Below are 14,930 nucleotides of genomic sequence, written 5' to 3'. Positions count from 1 at the left end.
TACACATTATTTGGAATCACAAAATAAACGCGTCATTTCGTTTCGTTTAGTGCCTATACAATATAATAATAATATGTTTCATGCCGCAGTACATTATCTCTCGGCGTCGGCCGTCTTAGCGCTAAAAGCACCGCAAACATCGTTGAACAATATACCTACACCCACCGAAAGCCACGCACGCACATAATTCGTATATTATATTATTATCATATACTCATACCACCCATATATATATACATGTGTGTGTACTCCTAAAACTAGCATCTCGTGTCGTCTTACAAAACACGTAGGTATAGTCGTATTTTATTTCGTTCAAGTCTTACGTGTCGTCTATACCATTATATGTACAATGTAAACATCATGTTATAAATTATGTCACCAGCTGTATACTCCCAGCTGTACCATCAGAAAGCTCACACTCACACTCAGAAAAAAACCGTAAACATTCTTTGACAAAGTGTAGAGTGAATGAGTGAGTGGGATAGTTCTAATATTAAATTTGAGAATTGTAATTAATATTCGAATAAAATGTAGGTAATCAACATTTTAAAATTAATATCATGGAATCGTGCATGTTAATTTTGTGATTCTAATAACTACAAAACCTGTTATGTTCATTTTATTTTACAATTTTTTTTTTTTTAAATACCTAGTAACTTAATTGTTTTCTACATATTCAGATAGAGTATTTTTTTTTTTTTTAAGTTATGTATAAAAAGTTTTTTCTAATTACAAAATTGGCATATGAAATTTAACAATAACATTTAAATGTGTATTTAAGTATTATCTGTCATTCAGCGAAAACCCCATTTCAATACAAGGTCATCGAACTGAAATGTTTAGTGGTACCTCTTAGCGTGAACATACTGTATACATCATACATACAATATTAAATTGTTTTTATTGTAAGATTTGCATAATATATTAATAGGCTGTTGAAAGCGAACCATTTTTAAGTATTTAGGCAATATTCTATATCCGTCGTGAATTATGTGTGACTGTGTGTGTAGTGCAGTGACTGGAACTGAACCTAAAAAAACTGGAATCTTTAAAATATTAAGAACCAGAAACGGAACCGAAACTTTCATCTTAATAAATAAAGTACCGGGACTGAACCGGAGTTTTAAAATTAAATAGGTTCTTTTAGGTTTAAAAATAAAATTATTTTATCTATTATAGTTTAATGGTATAACTATTTTGTATATAAGCTATGTGTGACTTGTATGTATCACTTGTTTTTTAATATTTCTCATATTATTAATTAAACTCACATTCCAGATAGGTATTTAAGATTATTTTACTTTTTGGTACCTAAATTATCTGGAACCGGTACCGAAATTATTTGGAACTGATACCTTTATTTTTTTTTTTCAGAACCGAACCGGAACAGTTATTTTATTTTTGGAGAACCAGTACCGGAACCGATACCGATAAATTCAAAATGTTCCAGTCCCTGATATAGTGACTGATCATTAGTGTGCGTGGGCTCCCCGAATTTCAGTAATGTTTAATTAGTATAGTACCTGTACAAAATTAATTATTTATATATGTATATATATTTTTTCAAAAATTAACATTGGCCTCTGGTACTGGGTAAATTTTTCTTCAGCTTTTTGGGTCTTTCATGTTGAAACTTTTTCGATCGCATAAGTCAGTGACGCGAGACTGCGTGTATGTACATTACTGATTTCCAAGAATCTTATATTATGTACCAAATAAGAGTGCACCGGGCGGCCACGGGCAAAACTGGTTTTCTTACGTAAATTTGGTGCGCTCTTATTTGGTACAGGGTATATAGCTGTAATTTATCTTTAATTACATAACGAGTTCGAGAAATTCAAGCACACTAATGATCAGTCACACCACGGCATCGTCTACATGCAGTCCTGGTATATCAGGACCCAACTACTCAAGTATAATAAACGGGTCTCAAAAGAAGATTATTGTTTTAGTTGTTATTGTGCATGCAAGCCGGTTTCCATCCAACAGCTGTCGGCATGCCGGGTAATGCGTGGAATCGGAAGCTCATGGGGTCCTGGTATATTCAAGGATTATAATCCGACCACAAAAGAAGATTAGTACACTATGTAGTACTATGACCGGTTCTATAATATGGATAAGCATTTATAAGATTATTAGTTGATCCCGTGCACTTCGTTGCCCGTTAAATGTACCAACTAAATATGACTCAAACTTTATTCAATTCGTTATTTAATATTCGGCGTATGGTGTACAAATTTATCTGAACTGTTCCGTTGCCCGGAATAAAAATTGTAATACACAGCACTATATTATCAGGCAGGCAATCGCGGACCCCGGGCTGTTTGTACGTAACTGTATGATTGAACTATAAAGTATCAAAGTTATACAAAGTTTGTCGTATTCCACCTATGGTGGATTAATATAATCTTTATTAATATATATTTTTTTTTTTTTTTTTTATTATTTTTATCCCGCGGCAACTTAGGCCATTGGGAGAGGGGAGGGACTGTAAGTTTTAGAACGGTAGGTGAGTGTTACACGTGGGTGGAAAGGGAACCGGAGTTGAATATATATATTAATTATACAGTTATACAGATAATTCAAAAATTATCTAACATTTTTTTTAGGCAAATACGTTTATTAAATTTTCAAGATAGCCATTTTGTTGATCATATTTTTTAAAACAGTTAAAACAAAAATATTAAAATTTAATGAAAATTGTTCAAGTTAGAGCTATTTATTATTTTAAATTTCTAAGAATAATAGTTATGTAACGTATGCGTCATACAGCAGAATCACACTGATTTTTCAGCTAAAATTAAAAATAAGAATTAGCCCTAACTTGGGCGATTTTCATTAAATTCTAATATTTTTTTTTTTGAACTGTTTCAAAATATACGATCTACAAAATGGCTATCTTGGAAATTTAAAAAACTTTTTTGTCTAAGAATTTTTGTTATTGATTTTTGAATTTAAAAAAAAAAAAAACAAATCGAATATTATGCTATTCGATCATAATTTCCATACTTATGACTGTAAAGAAAACTGCATTTAAATATATTCATTTTCCACGGAGATTCTAAGGGTGATACGGGACTTCTGGGACATGCTTTATATTAATTAATATAAAATCCTAACCGTACTAAAATTCGATGAAAGAAAAAAAAAACAAATTTAACCATTTTTAAATTAGCCTGTCTTCTTCCCAGGGGTCTAATCTACACACAAACATTCATTATATATATTATATATTGACAAAAAATAATAATACAAATCAACGAACATGCCCGATAACCTAACCAATATATAATACACTGTTGCGCCACTGTTGTATTTTTTACATCCAGATTTCCTACTTTTCTGGTAGATTTTCGTACAATTTTCTTTCGTAAAAATCTTCTCTTGGCAATTACGAACATCTTGAAAAAATGTTGAGCCAAATCGGACCAGCCGTTCTTAATTAACGAGGTAACGTACATTTTTTACGCTCCATTTTTATATATTATATAGATAGGGTGGTGATATACCTATAAGGTGATGATAATTTAATTTATTTATACATTTTTATATACAATAAATTTCAATTTTGAAAACTTATTTGAATTCATTATTCTATTTTCTAGGTTATATTATAGGAAATGGATTAATGTTTTTTTTGTATTGTTTAATTAGTATAGTACTTACCAAATTAATTATAGGTATATATAGTTTTTTTTAAAATTATATTTACTTTAATGTTACTGAAAAAAAAAAAACAAATTTCCAGTTATTAGTTTAAAATTTAAATGCACAAAAAAACGATTAGCTTTCAATGGCCTTAATCTAGTTTTGCAACTTCGATTCAAAAATATGTTGATCATTCTAAGTTGTATACAATTAAGACGAATCTTTTTTTAGTCTTTTACTTTATTTTTTTAACTTAATTGATAACTGTTCCTGCATTATGTATTTTATATCTTTAAGTTAATTTAATTATTCTCAAACGTGTGTTGAAGAATATTTAATATACCTATAACCTATGTATCCAAACAATCTCATGGTGAAATTATGTTTGTGTATCCAAATACATTTTATTCAATGTCGTATGTGTCTATTAACTATTTATACCTAAACGTACTGGATTTTAGATCAATGTGTCCAAACGTTCGCCACCCGCTGTAAACTATACTTGGAAATTTCCATATATCCGTCAAGGGAACTTACCATGTTATTGTATTATTATTATTATTATTATTTACACATATTGTTGTAATAGAAATAATAAAAATGCAATGACAAAAACCCAGACAAGTCTCGTTTGCATGGCGTCGGTTGTTATTTCTAGTTTACACGCCACCACCAAAAGTACAAATAAATAAGATACCTATAGATAACCGGTCTTTTAAGTTAATTAAAATATTGCTTTTGATAGTCAGTGTATTTTATGACACAAACTATCAACGAAATTCAACGATTGAGAAAAAAGTGGTCACCGCCACGACATGACTCGCGTGAACCAAAAGATCGAATTCCCAACACCAACACAATGCAGCGATCCATTCCACAGAGTACAGACACACACAATTTATCATACGTTTTTAATAATGTGGTTAATTTTGAAAAATGTGATATTTTTTGTGTATAAGTTATTACTTATTATACACAAAAAATACCACCCGACGGCCAACGAATTTCCAGTGTACCTAAATATCATATACAACAATAATATAATATTCCCAATGACCTCGTTGGTCTTTGATATTTTCTTTGGGGGATGAAGAATCAAATTTAAGGTATTGGATATTAATAGTTATATCATGTTAAGGACAGTTAAGGTCATAGGATCAACCATTTCTTTCCATTAGTCGTTCAAGATCATTCGTGTTATGTAGATACCTACGATATGTTGATAATTTTAAATAAACTTACTACACCTGATACGAACAAAAATAATTATATTTTGCAAGCAATGATTGTTTTAGGAGTCCCGTTTTGTGAATCGAGTGCAAAAGTGTATTGAACATTTCTTTTCATTTTGAAAAATCAAATCAATTATTATTCTTTTTTATTAGGCAGCCCAATTTTGTAATATTTTTAATGTTTGGCATATGATATTATAATAATTTATAAATAAATACCTACCTGTTATATTATTTTATTTTATATAAAATATAATTCTGATAATTAATAATGTATTAAAAAATAGCATATTATTAAACATCAAAACAAATTTTGCTTAAATCTCAATGTTACCACTGATCATTATAATTTATAAAAATTAAGGCCTATAGGAAAAATAGGGTAATTTCAATAATTTAAAAAAAATGTTATGTGAACCTGATCCTATCAAAACTGTAGGACTCGGTTGACAACATTTTATTTTAAAAACGGATTTTGATTCATTAACAAGTTTAAGTAGATACTATATTTGTATGTTTTAACGAATCCATTTATAAATTTCTAATAAAATGTTATAATAACAAATTATGTAGCTTTAACAATGTAACATCAGTGGTAATATTTTGTGGGTAAAATAATGACTAATACCCAGTCAGTAGGTAGGTACTTAATATTTACTACCTATATAGTGCATTAGCATTATAATAAAATAAAACATGAATAGACACTATGAAGCCGTCGTCGAAATGAATAACAACAAATGAAATATAATGGTGGTTATTGAAGAGTATTACAAAATACTGTATATAACTGAATAGTAATGCGTTCGAATTAATATACAGTTGGGAACGAATGACGAAAATCGCTCAACTGAGATCGTTATCGTTAGCACTCAGCATGAGGAATAATCGTATGAACATAACCTTTATGGTTCCATTACCATAATAATATTATTTGGGTACTAACGGCGGATGGGCTTAACATGACAGCATATATAGCTATGGTATGCATAATTTATAGAAACATGTAAATGTAAGAAGGTACACTAATGTCATTCGAAATAATAAAAAAGGGAACCAATACCTACTACCTGGGTACCGCTATAATACTCCCGTACACAGTATTTATAAATTATAATACGTATAATATTATACGAGAATATTAAAACGAGAGTGTTATTCACTTTCTGGTTTTTTTCTTTCTTGTTTTCGTTTTTTTATCGATACAGCTTATCCTGCTTATATTACGGGAGTAATGCATTAAAATCATACAGGTATGTAGCCTAATCTATCTCGGTATTATATATACAGTAAGTACACCGAAAAACCATTAACCCAATATCCTATACATTAGACCAGCGTTTCTTAAACTTTTTTATCCGTGAAACCCTTTTTGACGTTCACTTTTATCGTGGAACCCCTTCTTTGTTTTCTAGCTTTTAAGCTTTTTGTTAGGATTATTTGCAAAAAAAAATATAATTATTTCATATACTTATATTGTGTTAAAGGTACTTAATTAAAAAATATGTTAAAAAAAATAATAAAAATAATAAAAATTGTATATAATTTTACTTTAACAATAATTACTTAATGAGATGCGTGAAATTGCTTTTTATTATTACAAATATTTTTAATATTGGGCTTTATTGATGAAAGTTGTAATAACATATTAGGTTCAGCATCAAGTCTGTTGCGGTATTTTGTTTTTGTCGATACATAGGTAGAGAACCCCGTTTCACACATATACGTGGTTGCAAATGGTAAAAGTAAATGGTAAAAGTGCCAACACGGCCTTTTGTGACAATTGAGGATATTCATCTTTTGAACTGCACCAAAATTCTGCTAATGGCATTGATTTAAATTTTTCTTGCAGCGATAAATCAGATGTAAATTCAATAAAAGTGTCATATTCTTTTGCTGGCTGGAGGTCGTGTATTGACAATAAATGGATTTTTAATCCACAGTTAATTTTTATATTTCACCTGTTGGTCATTTGGAAAATACTGGTTGAATCCTTCACTCAATCCAGTGAGGTGCTGAATAATTTCCTCAATGAAAACTTCATTAATTTCGACCTCTTCCTCTTCCAAAAAGCATTTAATTGTAGGAAAGCAATCAAACTCGTTGGAGCTCATACAAATTTTCCAAAAATCTAACTTTTTCTTAAAAGCATGAATTTTTTCGTGTGCAGTAAAAAAGCAAAAAAATGCAGTTATTTTATTCGTTTATCTGTTTTTCAGAAATTCACGCTATCGCGGACGGTCATGACCAATCAGTATTTTTATTAACGACACACAAATATTATTTATGAAAAGTACTAGTACCTATGTTACTCATATGCTTTTCGTTATCGACGGTCGTTTCTCTTAAGTTCACGCTATCGCGGACGGTAATAACCAATTAGTATTTTTATTAACGACGTTCAAATATTATTTCTGTATACAAACTGTATAACTGTATAAGCACTATAAGAACACAATACATTATAGAAGTATAGAGGTTAGTGTATAGGTTAGACTGGTTAGGGTATAGAGATAGACTATTCCATATGACATATACATTATTATTTAATATACAAACATTTTTTTTCCCATTAAAAATCTTTAGTTAGACATTTTTAAGTAATTTTCTTGAAAATTTTGAAAAAAATTACCTAAGCTTCGCGGAACCCTGAAGTGATCTCCGCGGAACCCTGAGGTTCCACGGAACACAGTTTAGGAATTGCTGCATTAGACAATCAATGAATTGCAGTGCACGATTATAATATGATATGTAATTGTTAACTCCACCAGAATACCGGGGAGATAAAAAAAAAAAAAAGTTTAATGGAAACCAAGTCAGTTTTATTTTTTTAACTTGAATAGGTATATGAAAACTCTGCCAGTGTTAAAGCCTTGCTTATGTAAAACTAAATATTATATCTCAAAAAAGTAAACTCAAAAATTGTGGTGTTAGAGAAATCTATAAATAGTTATAATAATGGTTTTATATTACACTTAATAGTCAGAATATCTACAAAATGTATCACATAATGTTAGTTCACTGTTCAAAATATTATAAGTTATAACAATGTCATAATATAACACATCTATAGTAGGTACCTACATATTTTTTGATTATTATAATTATGAATCATAATTTTTTAACATAAATACATAATAGGTAGGTACTGGCCATTACAATTTGTATGATTTGTTCGGACAATAATTATTATATTTATTTTTATTTAAGTTTTTATATTTTTGACATAATATATGCATACCTAACTATGACGGACAGTAAAGATTATAAATAATTATCAAAAGCATGCCCAAATTAATCAATGATTTTATAAAAGAAATAATCAATAATTTTTTTTAATTTGTTTACATTATATTATATTTTGCTTTATTTTTTCAGTGACCAATGTCACTTTATGATGTATATGGACAGTAGACTTGTTCTCTCATATGATACCATTGAAAAAACTACTGCTGTAACAGTAGTGTCCATTTTTTGGTCGGTTTTCGAGAACTGCTATAGCAGTACTATTACATATTAATTCAAAAGTGTCCTCCTCTGGAATCACCAAACCAAAATACTGCTACAGCAGTTCTTTTTCATGATTGTCCGTCAATGTGTTAAGGATGATTGTTATTATAAAATTATGATTTTTTGTTTAGTAATAATTGGTATATTTTATTAATTGTATACTGTTACATGATTTTCTTCACTGGAGGAGTTTACATGCACTCAATTTTACCTGCTTTTTTTCACTGGCAGAGTTTACATGAACTCAATTTTCCCTGTTTTATTTTCCTGGAGGAGTTTACACTAAAAAAAGGTACTAGTGGTGGAAGTTACATGCACCCTATGCTATATTTATAAATGTGGATGTGTATAGGGCTAGGGTATTTTATAGGAGTTTTCATATTTAAGTTACAAACATAAAAAGGTAACTGTTAATTGTTATACAAATGCGTTTTATTGCACCAAGCTTATATTTTAAATTTAATTTTGTATATTTCTCACAATTCTGCTATTTACTGTGCATTATTATATTGTATAATACTGTAAGGCGTAAATATTTTTGATACATTATAAAAATACAGAAATCGTTTTGTAATTATGTTATCGCGTATCATTGGTATTTATTATAACAATGTGTATAATAACTTATAGTTATTGGCTTAATGATATTTTTAAAAAATTGTCGATTGTAGGACCGGTAATATTTCCGCTGACCAGTGGCTACTAAATACAATCTAAATACGATGCTTCGCTACTCCTTCTAAATGTTAATGCTCTTAAAGCTTACAAAATTAAACTATAAAATGTAAGTACTATAATAGTTAGGAGCCTATCGTAGCACGACTGACTTAATTATTGATATACATATATAGGTTTTATATATAGTTTTTCAACCTATAAATGTGGCCCAAGTGATGATTGAACGAAATGTCCTTTCGAATAATATAATGACTTTAAAAGTATTATTTTTGTTCAATTTGTATGTATACTTGCTTAAAAATATACATACCGGTTGATACATTACACAAACTATTTCAAAAACTGTTAACGGTTAAAAATACTTTTGGTTTTTACATAAATTTGAGCAGTTACAAACGAACATTTTTATAAAAATATATATTTTTACTATTTTTAATGACAACATGCATTGTTTAATTTCTTATTCCTGATATAAAAAGCTATTTAGTTTATGAGTTGTAACTTATAAGTATTTAAATTAGAGTGGTATTCCGCTAAATGTTGATCCACTACTCCGTTCATCTAAATTTTAAAGGTAAAATACTTATAAGCTATAACTAATTAACTACTTGTCCAAAGTTTAAATTCTATGGATCAACATATACTCAAAATAATATTCTGCTTCGGAATATGAAATTAAAAACGATAACAATACAAATTATTTTTTTCAAAAATCGTTATTTTATAATGAATTAAAATTGTGTAAAACAAATATTTTCTAAAATAATATGAGTCCTTTACGTTAAAAGGCTCACCCCATATGAGTATAAAATCTAATATTCTAAACAACTAATGTAAAAATAATATTATCAAGCCTATAGCACAAATTGTTATCAAACAAATATTATAAATTGTAGCTATTATAATATCGTTCAAATAAAACGTTTAATAACGTCTACCCCGAGTTAAATAATATTCAACTTAAAAAATAGAGAACCTATTATGTACATAATATACTGAATAATATTTAGATCATGTATTCATATTCCATTAATACAATTTTAAGGGGGTCGCCTTTCAAAGAAAATATAATAAAGGTTCGCGATTTGTAAAAGGTTAAAAACTACTGATTTATATTATGATTGACAATAATGCGTCATGCAATTCGGTTTTATTATGATCGACAATTGATAATGACAAGTTCCCAGACAGCAATTTTTTGTTTAATAATATTATTATAACATTATAATCACGAATAATATTAGTATAACGTTATTATAATACTATTATAATATTATTGTTACAAAATGCTGTCTGGGTTGGGACTAGAACGGTGCAGTGTCCAATATAAAATATTTATTCACGCTGAATACCACAATGATGCGATGTGACAGGGCCGCAATTATTATAATATAAGTAACGTGCAGTATAGTGTATATATATATTATTAATATGTAGACCTACGCACGACTGACAATTTATTAATGATAATCAGTGGCCTATGTAATATTTTTCATCGAAGGGTGAAAAGAAATAGGTTTTTATTTCACTGGGGAGGGGGTCAGTTCCCACTTCCGCTGATAACCGCCACGTGAGTGCATCACTGCTGCAGATGTAGTTATTAGTTGCAGGCTGCAGCTGTATACCGTTGTCACACGTGCGAATATCTGATACTGAATTATAACCCCCGACTTGAATAGCGAGCAGCTGTGAATTTCACATCGAGATTGATAGCCGATAGGGTGACAGGCTTATGTTGCACTGCAACTGCAGCTGTACAATCACATTCGGTTGGGTCGTCAAATTCTGCACCAGCAACATCGAGAGCGGGTATATCTAGAACATTATACTACTTGCGTCCCAAAATGCATTTGATCGGTAGAGCAGATATAAACAGAGCCCGCGATTATTTTTTTTGTTGTACACTCGGTCCGATAAATTTTACCGATAAAATATATTAACATGATGAAAACAATGAAAAACAAAAAACACGCTTAAAAAATATAACAAAAATGTGACATCGCTAAATTAATATCTCAAATGCTTGGTTTTCTACTTAATATAATTTAATTTACAAATTTATATTTATATAATTTTATGATTTTGATACGAATTTTGATAATTTTTTTAAATATTTAAGTATAACAAAATCATTTTTGGTGGATAATAGGAAGTGTCTCCTCCTAGTTACCTCTCGGTAATGGTAAGTGGTTTACCAAAATATTATAAGGTACCTACCTACCTATTTATAATTAAATTGTGAGAAGTTCTTGACATATTTTTTTATCTGGGGCGAATTTACATAACAATCATTGTTACCTGAAAATAAAAGGGGCAGATATTATAATAGACTTTTTGAACGGTTTTTTTTTTTGATTTTGTGTTTCATTCCTCTGATTAGTGAGTGGTAGCTTTTATCTATACTTTTATTTAATCTATGTGCAGTATATGTGTTTATAATATATTAGAACTATACTTTGGTCTCAAAACTTATTTATTCAAATAATTTATCTAAAGTTAGGTACTAGTTAGTCAGCGGTAATTATCTAGCAGTTGATAACAGTTTTTCTTAGGGTAAAAGGAAAAGTTTCATCAGCCCAATATTTGTTAAGTTTAAATATTGAGTAAGTACTCATATATATATATATAAATATATATTACACATATAACTTTATAAAGCCGCTCTCTATACACTCGCAAAAGTTATAAAAAACAAATAACTTTTCAAAATATTGAGGCACAAAAAAGTAACAACACAAATATTATGAGTTATATAACTTATAAACATTAAATTGGTACAGTTTAGACGTTGAATAGCAGTTAAATAAAAACAAATAATTTACCTAGTATATTTTTGTAAGTAATCAGTTTTCATTAAATAAGAAACACCAATTTAAATGGACAATGATAAAGTAAATAGATTATTACATTTTTGTTTTCACTATTAAACATAGAATATATAATGTAGTTTTTTAAATCCATGTATTTTGTATTTAGTCATAAAATAAATTAAAATACCTTAACTATTTTGCTAGATTATCAATGTAAACTAAAAACGCACGCGTATTGGAGGTCAACGCAAAAATGAGGGGAATGTTATTTTGCGCCAATTTTAAGTTACATTTAAGAGCGTATGTAATCTGTGCAAAATATAAAAACAATATGTGATTTGATTCGCCACGTTTAAATATTAATTTTGGTAATCTGTGCCTGGAGAGTAAATTAAATTTCATATTAAATATTATGTAATCTACACCACATTTTCAACTTCAAAATATATTAATTAATATAATAGATTAACCCAACCAAACGCCAAACCCGGTCAAGTGGGGTATGTGTAGACCTGAGCTAACATAATAGATACCCTAACCCATTGTCTAATAAGAATAGTAGGTACTGCCGCCTATCAGAGATATGTCATACAAGCTAACTTTGTAACTAATGATTTGAGCCAATTTTCAGTGTTAAGAAGTACATATGGTTGAAAAAAAAACGAAATTTAGGGTGCTTGTAAACTAGAAATATACCGAAGTCTACCGCAGATAGGGTACCTTCTCAATTTAAAATGTTGGAATTAAGGGTCCTGGTTGAAATTTTTTTAAATTTTCCGCAATTCTATAAAATTTGAAAATTAAATTTTATATTTTAGTTGCCACCTCAATTATAAAACGTTTCCACTAATCTATTACCCGATACCTATTTAGGGGGGGTTGATAGGGTGTATTATATCGATCGAAACACATTTTACAGGAAAAACTCTCACGCCTCGTAGATTGGTTCTATTTCCGTAATTTTTATTTTTATTAGATAGAGGAATATTTTTTACAGGGCGTATTGGACTTCGATTTTTGATTAAGTTGCAAAAAACAAAAAATAGTACATAAACTAAAAAGTTGTAAAAATGGATTAAATTCAAACTTGTAATATAAGATTTGGAAAAATAATTTTGAAAATCCAATCCCAATGCGCCCTGCAATAAGTCTTCCTCTATCTAACAAAAAAAAAAAATTACGAAAATCGGACCAATCTACGAGGCGTGAGAGTTTTTCCTGTAAGGCATGTTTTTGAGCAAAAAAACTAGTCGCGCGCAGGCCCCTTAACCTGATAAGTTTACTGAGCTCACATCCGTTATAGGTACTACATAAAACATGAATTATTTCATGAAATATTAATAAGTAATAACTGATTCTGAAGCGAAAATAATTGCAAAGCCTCCCATTTAGCCTGTTTTATTTTTATTTTTGATTCTGAGCAGAGCGAATAATGGAATTGATTTTACAATGATGTGTGCTTTTTTATTATTATTATTTTTTTTTTTTTTATGTCTGTCATGACTGTTTCGGCAGTAACACTGTTTCAATTTTCTTCATGTTCGATGGGACAGTGAATATAGTTGGTGCATTAAGGAGAAAAAAAATTTAAAATTCCCAATAGTTTTCAAAACCGCAGGGAAAACAACATAAAAATTAAGGAAAGCGGGAATTTTTACACAAAATCGGTTTTTAACAAAATCGATTTTGGTTTTTGGTGTAATTCTAAAACAAATAACCGTAGGTGCATGCAATTTTGACTGAATTTTAATATTAGCATTTTTTATACACACTACAATTTTCAAAATATTTTGACTCGTTTTAAGCGGCTTACGGACATTTTCAGTTTTCAATTTTATTATTTTTTTTTATTTAAATGTAATTTAAATTGTATTCGTTGGGTCAAAAGCTTTAAAATTTAATACAAGGTTCTTAAAATATTATATATTGGTACAATGACAGTTGCAAATATTAAAAAAATATTAAAAATACATACTCACTATTTTTTTTATTAGCATTTAAGTTTAAAATTTGACAAAATACGTAAAAATCATGAAAATATGCAAATTAATTAGAGTGAAAAATTCATAAAAAATTTTCTTTTTAAATCTATAATATTTGAAAATTTAACACATTATTCCTAATAAGTTTGTTTATATTTATCAAATAAAAAAAATCTATTTGAAAGTAAAATTAAATTTACACGCACACTAATGATCACTTACTACGCACACATTTACAAGACCCGCTTGAATACAATTTGCAAATTGCCTATTTTTAACTCCTTAAAACCTGTCCATTTCCAATCATCTTAAAACGCTCCGAATGTCAGTAAAAATATAGCGAGGCACAGGAACAGGACCCCATAGCATGCCCCCCTAAGGTCGGCCCTGATAACTACAAACAAGTATTATGTAGACTTCTGCCTTATAGTATTTGAATGACATACATTTTCAAACAAAGGAGCATGGCAATTAACAGTAATTATTTTGTTATTTCTGTAACAAACTACCTATATAATATGAACTATATGGTTTGTATATAGAAACAGAATTTAATTGCAATAACATTGTGAAAAGTCGAAAATTTAATTTTATAATTGTAAACAATTTACGTAGAAATATAATATAGGTACTACTATTATAAAAATTAAAAATTATGTAATAATTAATGAATACCATATCATTCATATCATTAAAATGGATAATATTGTGTATATAGGTACCTACTATATATTTATCAAATAAATAAATATCATACTTACATAATTGTTAGGATTCTAAAATTATATTATAATATATTCATGATTATTTATAAATAAATTGTAAATGCGAATCAAATAAGTTCTACAATATTTAATTATAATCATAATAAATAAGAAAAACTGTTTTTAAAAACAGAAAAACTATTACATTTTTTGTATTGAAATCATTTCTGGCAATATGCGTTTTAATTTAGTTTCGTTTTGGCAGTTATTTTATTACATTTGAAACTCATTACACTTTTTTACGGGTTTCTTCTCAAAAAATACAGATATATAATAAGTAAACGAAATCAAAATTTAATTTAAAAT

The sequence above is a fragment of the Acyrthosiphon pisum genome, chromosome X (genome assembly GCF_005508785.2).
Source record: "Acyrthosiphon pisum isolate AL4f chromosome X, pea_aphid_22Mar2018_4r6ur, whole genome shotgun sequence".
Classification (NCBI taxonomy): Eukaryota; Metazoa; Arthropoda; class Insecta; order Hemiptera; family Aphididae; genus Acyrthosiphon; species Acyrthosiphon pisum.
Note: the sequence above shows the minus strand (reverse complement) of the source record.